Source organism: Nycticebus coucang, chromosome 3, assembly GCF_027406575.1.
Source record: "Nycticebus coucang isolate mNycCou1 chromosome 3, mNycCou1.pri, whole genome shotgun sequence".
Lineage (NCBI taxonomy): Eukaryota > Metazoa > Chordata > Mammalia > Primates > Lorisidae > Nycticebus > Nycticebus coucang.
In genome coordinates this window covers 136,908,091-136,922,181 of record NC_069782.1, presented here as the reverse complement: position 1 = coordinate 136,922,181, position 14,091 = coordinate 136,908,091, and positions in this window count along the sequence as shown.

The following is a 14,091-nucleotide window of genomic DNA, read 5'->3' as shown; positions in this document are numbered from 1 at the left end:
TTTAGGTTGGAAAAATTAGTGACTGGGCCACCACCAATAGTTCTTTCTCCACACTTCAAAACCTACTTTTCTTCTCTTTTCCTGTTTTGGTCAGCGGGGCTTCTGTAACAAATTACCACACAGTACCTTGCTGAAGCACCATTTACTTCTCACAGTTTTGGAGTCTGGGAGTCTAAGATGAAGGTGCTGATGTATTTGGTTGTGGAGAGGATCGACTTCCAGGCTTTCTTACTGTGGCTCACGTCACAGAGCAGGGAGCGAGAGTGTAAACTCTCAGGTCTGTGCTCATAAAAGCACTAATCTTACTCATGAGCTTCCACATTGACACCCTAACTTCCAAAGACACCACCCACTAATGCCATCACCCTGGGGTTAGGATTTCAACATGTGAGTTTTGAGGGGACACAGCATCAAGTCAATTTTACTTCCAGTTATCAATTCATAGCACCACACTATCCAATTTGTGGTCCCAGTTGCCTTTCCTGTCTCATGTTGCCTCTTTATCAAACACATTTTTGTCGATTTTTCCTTGCAATTAAGCCTGATGCTTTTAAACCTTTACCTTCCTTTATCCCAACGCCAATATCTTAGAATCATCATTTCTCATTTTTCCTCCTGAAATATCTTTTATTAGGCTTTTGAGCTAATAATCTTCTACTCTGTTCTCTTTCAGTCTATCAATTTTTTTTAAGAAGAACTTAATGAAACAGTTTTTTTCACTTGTTAAAAGTAGTTCATCACTTTTGTGATAAAATATGACATTTTCAGTATGCACTATCTTTCATAATCATATGCGCATCCAGCCATGACCCTCACACTGTGTGCAGATATGCTATGTAAAATTCTCCTGAGCCATTTCAGCCTACCTGTACTTAACAGCCAGTTTCACTTACAATTAACTCACCTTTTCTCACCAGACTGGTTAAATTTTACTCATACACTAAGATTCTAGGCTTCAGTATTACCTTCCCTGAGTATATTAGAAAATATCTCTCTTCCGTAACTTTATCCATACTATTCTAATGGTCAGCTTACTTTCTTCCAAAGCTCTTAAACTCCTTGATATCTATTTTACATCCTTTTATTCTCTTTTTACTTATGCTTATTATAAATACATGGTATATCTTATAGTTCAATATAAATTAATAAATATATATTGCTAAACAACAAAGCACACACATGTATGTATAAATAAATATATGTGTATACAGGGTGGCTATGAAGTTCATGTGCAATTTAAAATAGTTTAACATAGTAAATTGCACAGGAACTTTATGGATACCCTGTATATATATTAGGAGATAATTAAGTAGTTTATGTAAATTATATAAGAGGGTGCTAAAAAGAATGGATACTGATTTTAAGAAAGGAAAAAATGTATTAAAATCCTGGCACTCAAGTCACATTTGACTTCTGCAAGCACAAGAGATACAAGGTAACAATTGCTACAGGTATACTCTGACTATTAGTTTTAATTTTTTTTATTTTCTTAAAATGTGTATACTTTCTTATATACCCCTTCTGTATGCGCACGTATATAAAGTATTTCACACACACACATACTTTATTTCTGAGAGGCAAATAATAACAAATACGCCTGAGCTATTTCAGAAGTTAGAAAAATATTCTTTGGTTAAGTTAGAAAACTATTCTTTGGTACTACTTATAAGTTCATATTATTTCACTTTGTTTGGCCTCTCATTGCTATTCAGCAATCTTTTGATTTATTTTTCTTAAATTTTTGTTTCTTCCTTTATAATTGATATTACCAATGGTTTCCATGCCTCTGCTGTACTCTAGTCATCAGTTTCACTTTGAGTTCTTTCATTCTCACGCTATAACTCCAATTCTTTCATTTCTGATCCCGTACAAACAATAAAAAGCTCATCGTTTTTGGTGCTTTGAAATGCTTCTTCTGTGTCTTTAACTACCTGTTTAACTTTAAAAATGTATACTCCTCATCTTGTTTATTTCTGACTTCCCAAAGACCTGGCTCCAGAACTTGTCAACTTTTTCTTATATCTTCATAACTCCATTTTTATTAGCTATCTTCCCTCTTCTATAAACAAACTTGACTTTGTTCTCCTAGGTGAAATTTTCTCCAGTTGGATATATCCTTAAGCTATGCTTTTAGCTTTCTTTTATCCCGCAATGTGTACTTTTCAAAAGAGTTTTCTAAACTATATTTTCTCTTTTGTTCCCTTCATATTAATTGTTCACTCATTGTGACACTAAGTTTTATCCCCACTCCTCTGTAATGACTTAATGTTAAGGTCCCATTGAGTGGCTAATGACAAAGTCTGGAGACTGTTTCATTGGAGTGCATGTCGACTGACCTCTCTGCACCTGACTCTCTGGCACTCACTCGATGTCATCATTTTGCTGTCTTCCCACTTCCCTTCCACTGCTGTGTCTCCTGCAGCTCCTTTCCTAACCCTAACGCCATAAGCATTTTCCAAAATTATTCCTTCAGCCCCCTTTTTAAGATGATTCCAGCTAAGATTGCTGGATGCTCTACATGTTTTTGAATATTTAGTATTAAACATTTAATTTTACTCAACTAATGGTAGTTCAGTAGAATCACATTGTGGTTTTAATCTTCATTTCACTGGTGACAAATGATGCTGAGTCCACTTCACTGGAGTTGATTTTCCAATTTTACATAGAAATATATAGATATTCCTCTTTGAAATGTCTTTTCAAGTTTTTTGGTCATGTTTTATTGGGTTGTTTTTCTTTATGTGTAAGAGTGTTTTATATATATTCTGAAGTACAGTCTTTGACAAATGTATATCTTCCTATCAACAGTTTTGTCTATTAACTTTTAATGATTATCTTTTGATAATCTGATTTTTTAATTTTAAAGAAGTCCAATCTCTCAAGTAATTTAAATTTTTGATAGTCATTTCAATGTTCTGTTAAATAGACTCCTATTCTAATATTCAACACTATTATTTATCTAATAAGCGATCCCATTTGTGAAGTTACTTTACTATATTATCTTCTATAAGTTGAAAATGTTAGCAGTTATATTTACATCTATTATCCATAAGTATTCATTTTTGTGGATAATGTGAGGTAAGGGTTGAGATTTATTTTCCGTACATATGTAGGGTCAGTTCTTCCAGCACCATTTGCTAAAAGGCACCCTCTTTCAGTCTCTTGGCATCTTTGTAAAATCTAAAAAAACAGTGAATATCCGGGTTTATACCTGAATGCTCTGCTGTTTCATTGATCTATTTTTTATCCTATGTTATTACCCGAAACTATTGTGATTACTGTAGATTTACCAGAATCTTGAAAATAGGTAGTCAAGTCCTCCAAATTTATGCCTGTTTCTTGAGGTCAATTTGGTAGTTCTGGATCCTTTATAATGTCATATAGATTTTAAAGTAAGTCTGACAATTTCTGCCAAAAACACTACAATTTTGAATGAGATTGCATTGAATCTTGAGATCTAATAGGGAAAAATTGACATGTCAATGATACAGACACTTGCATTGTATTAACATGAATTGTCTCTCAACTTATTCCTATCTATGTTGTTTTTTTTTTAATGTTTTCTTTCGTCACCAGTGTTTTAGTACCTGAACAACTTTTATTATAATTATTCCTAAGTATTTTGTATTTTCTTAGTAATAATAAACCATAAATTTCAATGAGTCTATAGAGATAATTTATACTGGTTAATGAATTTTTTTAAATGACTTTGTTTTTAATTACTTTAGTTGTTAAGTTATAGGTTTTTTTTTTTTTTTTTGTACATTCCTTGGAGTTTTTGACATATGTAGTTGTACCTCCAAAAAATACATTTTAACCTTTTTTCTTCTTATCTTTATGTTTTATATTTACTTTGTTGAAGATAAACCCTTCACACAATGTTGAAAAGATATTAAATATGATAAAAGTGGATATTATTGCTGTCACTATTCATTAGGAAAATACTCAATATTGTGCTATTAAATATTGCATTATCTTCAGGAACTTTAAATTTCTGCTTCATAAGATTTAGGAAGTTACTGCTTATTTTAAGTTTGTGAAGTTTTTTACTTTTTATTGTGAATCTATGTTATCATTGTCAAATGCTATTTCTACATTATTGACTTGATTATATTTTGATATAGCCTTTATTCTGTTAATGTGGTGAATTATACTTATTTAATTATAAATATAAATACGACCTCACATTTCCAAGATAATTTTGCTTTTTTTTCATTTTTATATGATTTTTCTTTTGATTTTGTACTATTTTGTTAAGGATTCTGCATGTATATTCACAATGAACATTGCTTTGTAATTTTATTTTCTTATAATCTTATCTATTTTGGGTATGAGAATTATCTGATTATTCTCTCCTCAAAAAATGCATTGTAATAGAAAATCTTTCTCCTCGATTTTCTGAAACACGTTATGTAGAACTGATGTTTCTTCTTTAAGCCTTTAATACAAAATTCTGGTGAAGCTACCTGTGCCTGGAATGTAGCTGTGGGAAGCTTTCTGAATGCAAGTTCAGTTTCTTTAATACATATTCAGCTATTCAAATTGTCTGTCTTGTGTGTCAATTTTGAAATTAAGGTTTAGAGAGCATAACCTAGTTTCCAAAAACTTTACAGCTAACCAAAGAGAACTCAATTTAAATATGAGCAAAATTAGACATTTTGCAAATGAAGATGATTTTAATACATGTTTATATAGAGAAACCTTATTAAGCCAGATAGAAGTGAGCACAGATAATGCCAAACTCCCCAAGGGGAGAGAAAATCTGAAATATAAAACTCCTCAGGGGTCCTATGGAGAAATCCATCACTGCTGGGCCGCTACTTTGAACTGACCTTGATGCAGATGTCAAAAGCATCAAGCTGCCTGTTGTTGCTTCAGCTCTGGGTGACAGGTTCACACCAGGCTGTTGTGCCAATAAATGCATGCACACAGTTGCTACCCAGTCAAATGTCATCACAGTTAAATAACAGAGAAGTGCAAAGAGAAATTGGATTCTCAGGATCCCCCCTCAGTAAGCAAAGTGCTTGACCAAATCAATGCACCCTACTCTGTCTCTTCACCTCTTTTAACATGAAGTCATCCCCCAAATGCTTAGATCATTTGGCAGCAGCCCCTAAACATATTCTGGTCTTATTAACACTTTGTAGTACATTTCAATTGTAATGTAGGCATGACTGTTGGAAATAATTTGGAAGATACAGGGAAAACAAACAAAACAAAATGAAACCTTAGCAGCCTACTTGCAGCATTAACCCTGGAATATATACTTAACAATATATGTCTACAATTCATAAGTAATATCACACTATATTTACATTATTTTTTATTAACTTGTTATTTTGATATAGTCAGGTTCTGTTGCTTGGGCTATAGTGCATTGTTGTCATCCTAGCTCACAGCACACTCAAACTCCAGGCTCAGTGATCCTCCTGCTTCAGCCTCCTGATTATCTGGGACTACAGGCATGAGCATTGCACCTGGTTAATTTTATTATTATTATTTTTTATTGAAAAAAGTTTTCACTCTTGCTAATGTTGGTCTTGAACTGGTGGCCTTGAGCAATCCTCCAGCCTCAGCCTCTCAAAGTGCTGAATTACAGGTGTCAGCCACCATCCCCAAACTATATAATTTATACTTAGTAAGTTACTGTATTAAAATCTTATAATTCCATGAATACTTTCTTTTAAATTTTAGAATAGTAAAATTTAATACCGTCTTACAGCTATACTACAATTTGTTAGCCATTATTTGCTTTGCCTTTGACTTGTTTAACATCTTTCCACGTTACTCTCTAGTAGATCTTCTTAGCTTTCGGGTAGATTCCTATAAATTAAAATAATGAATCATATAAAATATACTTTGGTAAATCTGTAGGAAATATATTTCTTATTTATTTTTTATAGCACAATGAGAAAAGTTTAATTCACATCATAACTATTAATCATTTTTAAGAAAATCTTTGAATATTTACTAGATAAATTATTTCATTGTTTTATTAATTTTAATGTTTTTTAATACTCAAAGTTAAACACTATAAAATACCAATTTTTAGTCACATCCACTCTTTCTCTGTAAATCTTTGTTCCCTTTTTCCACTGACCTATTAGGGTTTTAGTGTAATTCTTGTCGAAATAAGCTCTTTAGAGAATAATATCAAATTTTATCTGTGATACTTTGGTAAAAATTCTTCAGCTTTTGTTTGTCTTTTAATTTAGCTTATGTGTTTTGATGTGGAAACCTTGTGTTTGGAACTTCTGGGCGTACATTTCCAGTTAATAAATGGTGAACTCCAGTTAGTGACTATGCATATTTGTATAGACCAAAGAGAAAACAGAAACTTTCCGTGTGGTGGGCTGAATCGTAATCATGTGTTCTGGGATTTGAGAAAAGAGGGAGGGAAAGAAAGTGAGGACAGAACTCAGCTAGTCAGGGACTCATAGGAAAACTACTTTCAGAGATAGTCTTTGAGATTTGATCTGCTTTTACAGAATATTTAGGGGACTGATCAAATATGCATTATAGTGTAACCTAAGTATCTTCATTATGAAATTGTCAGAGAGTGAAGACTATGGTGTATTTTGTAGAATAGTCAACCTGGAATTATAGAAGGATGCAATATCATCAGAACTGCGGAATGGTGGGTGGTCTAGTCTAGACTGAGAAGGATAAAGGACCATAATATCCATAGTAAATGTATGAATTTTTATTGAACCCCACATTTTAAAAAATTATCAGTATGCTTTCTCAAGAAATTGGACATAGAAACTGTGCAAGGTAGTATAAGTTATGGTTAAATCCATGCTGATGTTTTCATATATGTCATTGGTGTTGTGGTTTCTTAGGCAAATATCCTTGATATTGAGAGATGGACTCTCCAGCATTCTTGAGATGGACATTTGGAAGTGCCATTTTGGATGTGCCCTACCTTCAAATGGTTTGAAAAATGGAGTGTGCGTGTGAGTGTGTGTGCGCACGTGTGTGTAAGGAGAGGAACAAAGCGGTGAATGTAAGGGTGTTTACATAATTGTTTTTTGTTTCAATTAGTTTGAAAGGTTTCTAAATACATTATATGTGTATATACACAACCACATAATATAACAATAATAGCAATAATTTATAATCATCTATGAACTCCAATACATGGATCATGATGAAAGTTTTGAGATACACAAAAATCAAGAAATGTAAAAATGGTGCAGATGGAAACAAACAAAGCCCTCTCAGTAACACCAAAAAGCCGACATAGATCAAACCCACACAGGTGAATAAAAAAGGACACTGATTAACTGTGTTTCTTGGAAGTGAAGTAATAGACCAGCGCACAGCCTGTCTCATAATGCTCACATTGACATACATAAACTGCTAATGCAATCCTGCCTCTGGTTTCCGAACTTATGCTTACATGCCTCAAATAAGAGTAATTTACTACCTTTTAATTCTTGCATCTTTGGAAAAAACCATGTTTCATGGCATTTGAAGTCACTGTTCTTTAATGAAGTGTCTCAGGAGCATTCTGATCCCAAATGAGATTTTTTCCTGAACATCTACAAATTAACATATTACCTGTGTTACTGCTCTAGGAATTTAGATGTAGATGGTGATTTTCATTTTCACTGCCTCTTACTATTCTAAAATACTTCGTGGCCTTCAATATAGTGCCTATGTGTAGTATGAGAGCAAATACAAATTTGGAGAATGAGGAAAATAACAGCTTAGGAAAAGAAGAATATTCTACAATATGGCTGAAGCTAATCTTTAAGATTATGTTTAATTGTGAAAGTCAAGTTTTCTCAAAAAGTCTGGCATTTAAAATTAGAACAATCGCAATCAGTGTAACCTGGCTTATTGTACCCTCAATGAATCCCCAACAATAAAAAAATAAATAAATAAAATAAAATAAAATAAAATTAGAACAATCGTATACCTTGAAAAATCTCTGTAATTGTATTATTCAACTCACAGTACAAAGATATACTGGATTTTTCAATTTCTCTGTGCACTATAATTCCCTTCCTACTTTCTAAGTGCAAAGAATTTTCTGTAATAAAAATTGGCCCCAGAATAGGATTAATGTAGATGAGATTCCCTCCAACACAATACCAATCATAATCCTTTCTATTTAACTTTTTTCTTCTATGGAATTTGCAAGGAAATAAATTTAGTTTTCCTTGAAGACAAATATGTTAATAGTTAACAAAAACAACATCCAATGCCATTGTTTGTAACAAATAAGAAATGTGCAAATAGCCCTTCTGTATTTGAATAAGAATACTGAATTGAGCAGCATTAACTCCTAGATATTAAATACGCAAGTAAGAAGGAAAATTTTAGTTGGAAGAAAATATTTCCCTACTGAGTTAAAATGTTGAATGGTTCTACATTATGGAACTAGGCCACAGACTTATTATCAGAAATATTGCCCTTTCAACTTTTGGTAGAATGCAGATGTGCATTGCCTATAGTCTAGGAAAATCACAAATATGTTTAGTGTGAGTTTCCTACAATAAGAAAAATAAAGGTGGAGGGATATATAGCGGACCTTGATTTTTTTTCTTTATTTCCTTCTTCATGTTCTGAATTCTCCAATGTTATATTTGGCTTATCTTGAGGTGGTTCTCCCTTGGGCCTGTCCTCATCAGATTATTCCAAAATTTTAGCCATAATATTTAATCGAGTGATTGCCACACAAGAGACATCAATCTCTGAGAGTTTGTTAATCAGGTAGATGAATTAATTAGGATAAGGTAGAATATACTGAAGTGAAATCAACCCTGTATCTCAGTAGCTAAACAAAATAAAGACATACTAATAGGTCGAGGAAAGTCCAGTTTGAGTTGGGTCACACTCTTTGGCTTATAAATTTGTTGTATAAAATATATGGCCTTCTGGGTCACTGAAGCTCCAAGTGGAAGGAGTGAACAATGTATTTTGAAGAGCCAGGACTGATGATGACTTAAACTATATCCTCCCACAACTTGTTGACAAAGGCTCAATCATGTGGGTCCAACAATGAGAAAATAAGACGGGACAAATGAGTGGTCCTTTGCGCCCAGGAAGAGTAGTAGGGTAATGAAAATGTCTCTGTGTTAGTGCTCTTTCTATAGGAATTAGTAGTCTCATAAAAATGTGAGCCTTAACAAAGTGCTCTTCACTGTTTTATACCCCAAATTTTTAAAAATGACGTTTATTAGATTTAAAAAACAGACAGAAAGAGGCATCATAATTAGTGCATCTAGAAGGAGACTTGCATAGGACTTCATAAAAGCTTCCTTCTTTTTTCTAAGCACAGGTTGAGATGAATTTCTCCCTCTTAGAACCAAGAGTCATCACTAATTTAGAGCTTTTAATCTACTTGGCCCAGTGCTTTCTAAAATTAACTCCATTAATCAATTAACCAGTCAATCAGTGCATCAATTGGAAAGAATTTATCTATCACATCCTTAACATCGTAGAGCACCTGGTAAACGTATGCTCATTTGTCAAACTTTGTTCCAGTGTTACTACTCAATCAGGTGTCTTTGTCACATTCTGTACACAGCTCCATCAACTCATATGTATCATTCCCATGGACGACATGGGTTAAAAGATAATAGCATAAGCTCTGTAGTAAGAATCCTTAGGTTTAAAACCTGGCCTGGCAATCACTAGCTTTGTAGCATTGGGCATTTGTTTCTCAGTTTTCCCAACTGCAAAATGAGAGTGATATAAAGTTATCTTAAGAAAAAGAGAGTCAACAAATAGAACGATGTAGAACAGTAGCAGATATCAGGAAAGTGTCAATAAACTTCATCTATTGTATTGCTATTATTTTATTTTTATTAGACTATAAACTCATCTAGAAGAAAGACAGTGATTATTTACTGTTTTTCCTCAGTGTCCAGAGCTGCGTGCTTAGTACATAGTGAGCATTCATTAAACATTAGTTCAATGTATTATACTAGTAGTAATACCAGTAGCAGTAGTAATTATAATGATCAGCATTATTAAGCATTTACTATGTGCCAAGTGCATGGCACAGATTAATTCATATAATGAATAAACTGAGGAGTATTACTAAGAGTAATTAATCCTTGTTATTATTATAAGAAATACTACAAAACTTCAATGGCTCAAAAATGTGTTATTTCTCACTGCCACAAGATTTAACTTTGATGTTCCTGATTGGAGGGGTCTCCTGAGTAGAAATTCTGAAAGTACTGACTCAGGGCCATAGGCTTTGACCTTGGCACTGCATATCCATAACAAGGCCTTCTGAAGTTGCCCTGAATGGAAATAAGAAAAAAAAATTATGAAAGAAATTTTGTTTTTATAGTATAATTAGAACCAGGACTAGAAACATGTCTATTTCTTCCATGCCATCCTATTGGCTAAAATTCGACACATGATTTCACTCTAAAGGGAGATAAAACAAGGCCTCCTTTGTGATCATGAATAAAATTAAGTCAATGGATCAGTAGGAAATGTTAAAAAATCTATTTGGGGGAGTTAATATTAAAACTCAAAACAAATGAAACTAAATACCACTATTGTTGGGAAGCTCCACTGAAGAAAAAATTGAGCATGGCCCTGTGGCATAAGAAAAATTCGGATTGATGGAAGGAAGGGGGAAGGCTGCATGTCAGAGCAGTGACACAGCTAAAGGCATAGAGAGAAGACTGAGCAGGAGTCTCTCCTGTTAGATATATGCATAGATGAGGCCGGTGAAAAACTCAGACTCACCACAGATAAACCCAGCAATAAACACAGCAGGTGGCCGTCACAGCCATGCAGCAGCAGGTGTGGGCGTTCTTCTTCCTAGAGAAACCTCCCGAAATAGAACTAAGCATATTGTTGCTTGGAGATTGGGATTGACTTTCTGTACCTGGTTGTCAGATAAACACATTCTTCATATATGCATCCAGTCCCTTTCAAATGCCTATATTCCACGCAAGGATGGTTCACTACTCTGGGTTAGAATGATGTTGTTGGCAACATTTTCTGAGAGTTTCAACTTGTTGCACCACATTCTGAGTCCTGTTCATTTGCTCACAGTTTTGTGTTGCCGCCTCACCTCTACTCTCCACTATTTGAAAATACAGATTTGAATAATTCCAAAGTCCTAAACATAGTCTAGCAGGCACCATAGTTGTTTGGATTAACTTTATTTATCTTTTGATTCACTGGTTGTTTTGTAAATATCTGGCATTACAGTTTTTCACTCTCTGTGCACAAATTTCTAAACAAGAGCAATAGCACAACCCTCACATTCTATCTATTGCTGTATATTTTTTCTATCATTTCTTTTTTTCTGTTGGCCAGTGAAGGAACAAAATGCTATGTTGTGACATTTCAAGTCATGGGCCTGTCCTAGTTCCTGTAATATATCCTGTGAGGAATGGGGCAGAGCTGACCATTACTAAATGACTGATAGTCGCCCTGCCTGCCCGTATCACCACCAGTGACGGGTATTCAGCTGAATATCTGTGACTCCCCGAAACATTATTCTTGCACTCTTCTGACACATTTGGAGCTTAGATGCCATGTTGTTTTGTGTGGGTGCCCAAGTTTGGCTCCAAATCCTAGTGCCTTCTCCGGTCCAAGGGCTAAGGCATTTGGAGGAGGTGTAACTGCTTCCTCGGAACGCTGCTGCCAAGTGTGGAAGTTAAATAGGCAAAGAAATTTAAATGACATATCATGTAAAACCTAATTCAGATCCAATTGGGTTATCTCCAAGAAGCATCTTTAAATATAAATTTTTAATCTATGTTAAATTTACTTCTTAAATGTCCATGGAAATGAATGGATTACTATATGTGTAGAATTATATAGTTGAACAAAGTTTCATGCCTAGTCTGAAATGTCTGTTTTCTGAGGTTCAAAATAGGTTTCTTGACAATCTTCTACTCTTTAGAGAATTTCATCTTTAGGTGTATGGATAATTAAATACAATAAAAGTCACATTTGAGTCTATGAATGGTCCAGCTGAAAGCATCTGGATTAAGTTTAGGGGGCCTGTTGTTAAAAATAGGAGATGCAAGCTGGTGGTGCGCTTTGTCTTCAAAATGAAGAACAAAAACAAAAAAGTGCAATCAATGTAACCTGGTTCTTGGTACCCTCAATGAATCCCCAACAATTAAAAAAAATGGCTAAGGGCAGTGCCTGTGGTTCAGTGAGCAGGGCGCCGGCCCCATGTACCGAGGGTGGAGGGTTCAGGCCCAGCCCCGGCCAAACTGCAACAAAAAAATAGCCGGGCGTTGTGGCGGGCGCCTGTAGTCCCAGCTACTCGGGAGGCTGAGGCAGGAGAATCTCCTAAGCCCAGGAGTTGGAGGTTGCTGTGAGCTGTGTGATGCCACAGCACTCTACCGAGGGCCATAAAGTGAAACTCTGTCTCTACAAAAAAAAAAAAAAAAAAGAATGGCTAAATAAGTTGCACAAAATGCTAAATAAAGTTCCTTATTGTTCCAAGAAGCAAGGCTTGAGTACCAGCTTAAGTAAGTGTGATTGGTAAGAAGCCTATCAATATTAATTAACATGAAAGCCCATACCTTGTCATTAATATAGCAAAAATAATTAATTTCAACTTTTCTTAAATGGGTCTTATTTGGAAACTGAAGTGCGACCACAGAATATTTTTCTATTTTGAATATAAGCCTTAAATAAGCAATACACGATTTTAATGGTTATAGTATATTTGTTGACAATGTAGACTATGGAATATAATTAAGATTTAGATTATGGTCATATATTTTGTGCTTTATCTCTTAATTCTATTTTATTGATATGTATTTTTAATATGTAATTTAAATTTTATTGGATATTTTATTTTTTGTTTTCTACTAGATAAAATAATTGGTAACGAAAATAAATAAATGAATACATGAATGGGATTTATAGCAGTCGGGAGACCTTATTGTATAAATCATCTTTATTGCAACACAGTATATAGTTATGGAGTTAGGCTAATGAAGTTGGGCAATGGATAAGGAAAAAAAGCAGGAAGAGGGCAGGATTAGAAAAAACTGTTCTGGGAAGAGAAGAACCAGGTAGAGAGAGTGCTAGAGCTGGGATCTTTCAGGGAGGCATTAGCCTGGTGTTATTTATGTAAGCAAATATAAATTTAACTTAAAGGCATTCTTTTTCCTCTATTAATTTGGTAAAAAAAAAAAAGAAAGAAAGAAAGAAAAGAAAAGAAAAAATTAAACCAAGCTGATCACAAACAGCCAACTAGCCACCAATCACAAGCAATCAATTTACCATTATTACCTGTGTAGCCAGGGACATTCCACTGGACAGATTTTATTTTCCCTCCTTCAGGCTCTGTTTCAAGTAAATGGCATGCCTTAACTTGTTTAACTTTTATAATATTACAAAATTGACATTGTTTTCATCCTGTATTTTACAGAAAGAAAATTAAGCAATAAAAAGGTCAAACATTTTGCCCATATCACAGGTGGTAGATACTGCGGAAGATACAGCAGTATTAAAAACACACACACAAAAAAAAAAAATCAAACAAGCACATAAAAAAGTAACAACAATGTATGGAAATCATTTACTTGAACTAAATGTCGTGCATAACCTGAAACGTGAAACAACTGGGGTTCCAGGAAAATAGCATCAACAAACCTGATTAATTTCATGGCGTTTTCCCCCAATGTAACACGTATCTTCTCAATGAACCTTTTTTAGAAAACAGAATGTTTCCAACCCATATCTAGCAGAGGGGTCGAGTTCTCAGGAGTCCCAATACCTATAGTAATGATGGCAAAACCTGACGACTAAGATTTTCTTGGTGTTATCTACTTCTCAACATGGAATATAATTCTCACTAATTTTAATAGTAAGGTGGTGGGATGTTGAAGAATCCTGTTCTGTAATAAACATGCCCTCCAAATCGAAGTCATTATGGTTAGATGGCTTAGACACTCTCCTCTGCTACCTCATTCCATTTTTTTACTTACTTGATGACACTTCAGTAAGGACGGCAGGAAACGTCCAGAGAAGTTACACATTTCGTACTTCCTATCTGGTCTTTACTCCTTAGAGACCACAACAGTCCAAGAACTGGTGTAATTTGGATCCCTGTGTCCTCCAAAATGTGATTCTAAAAAT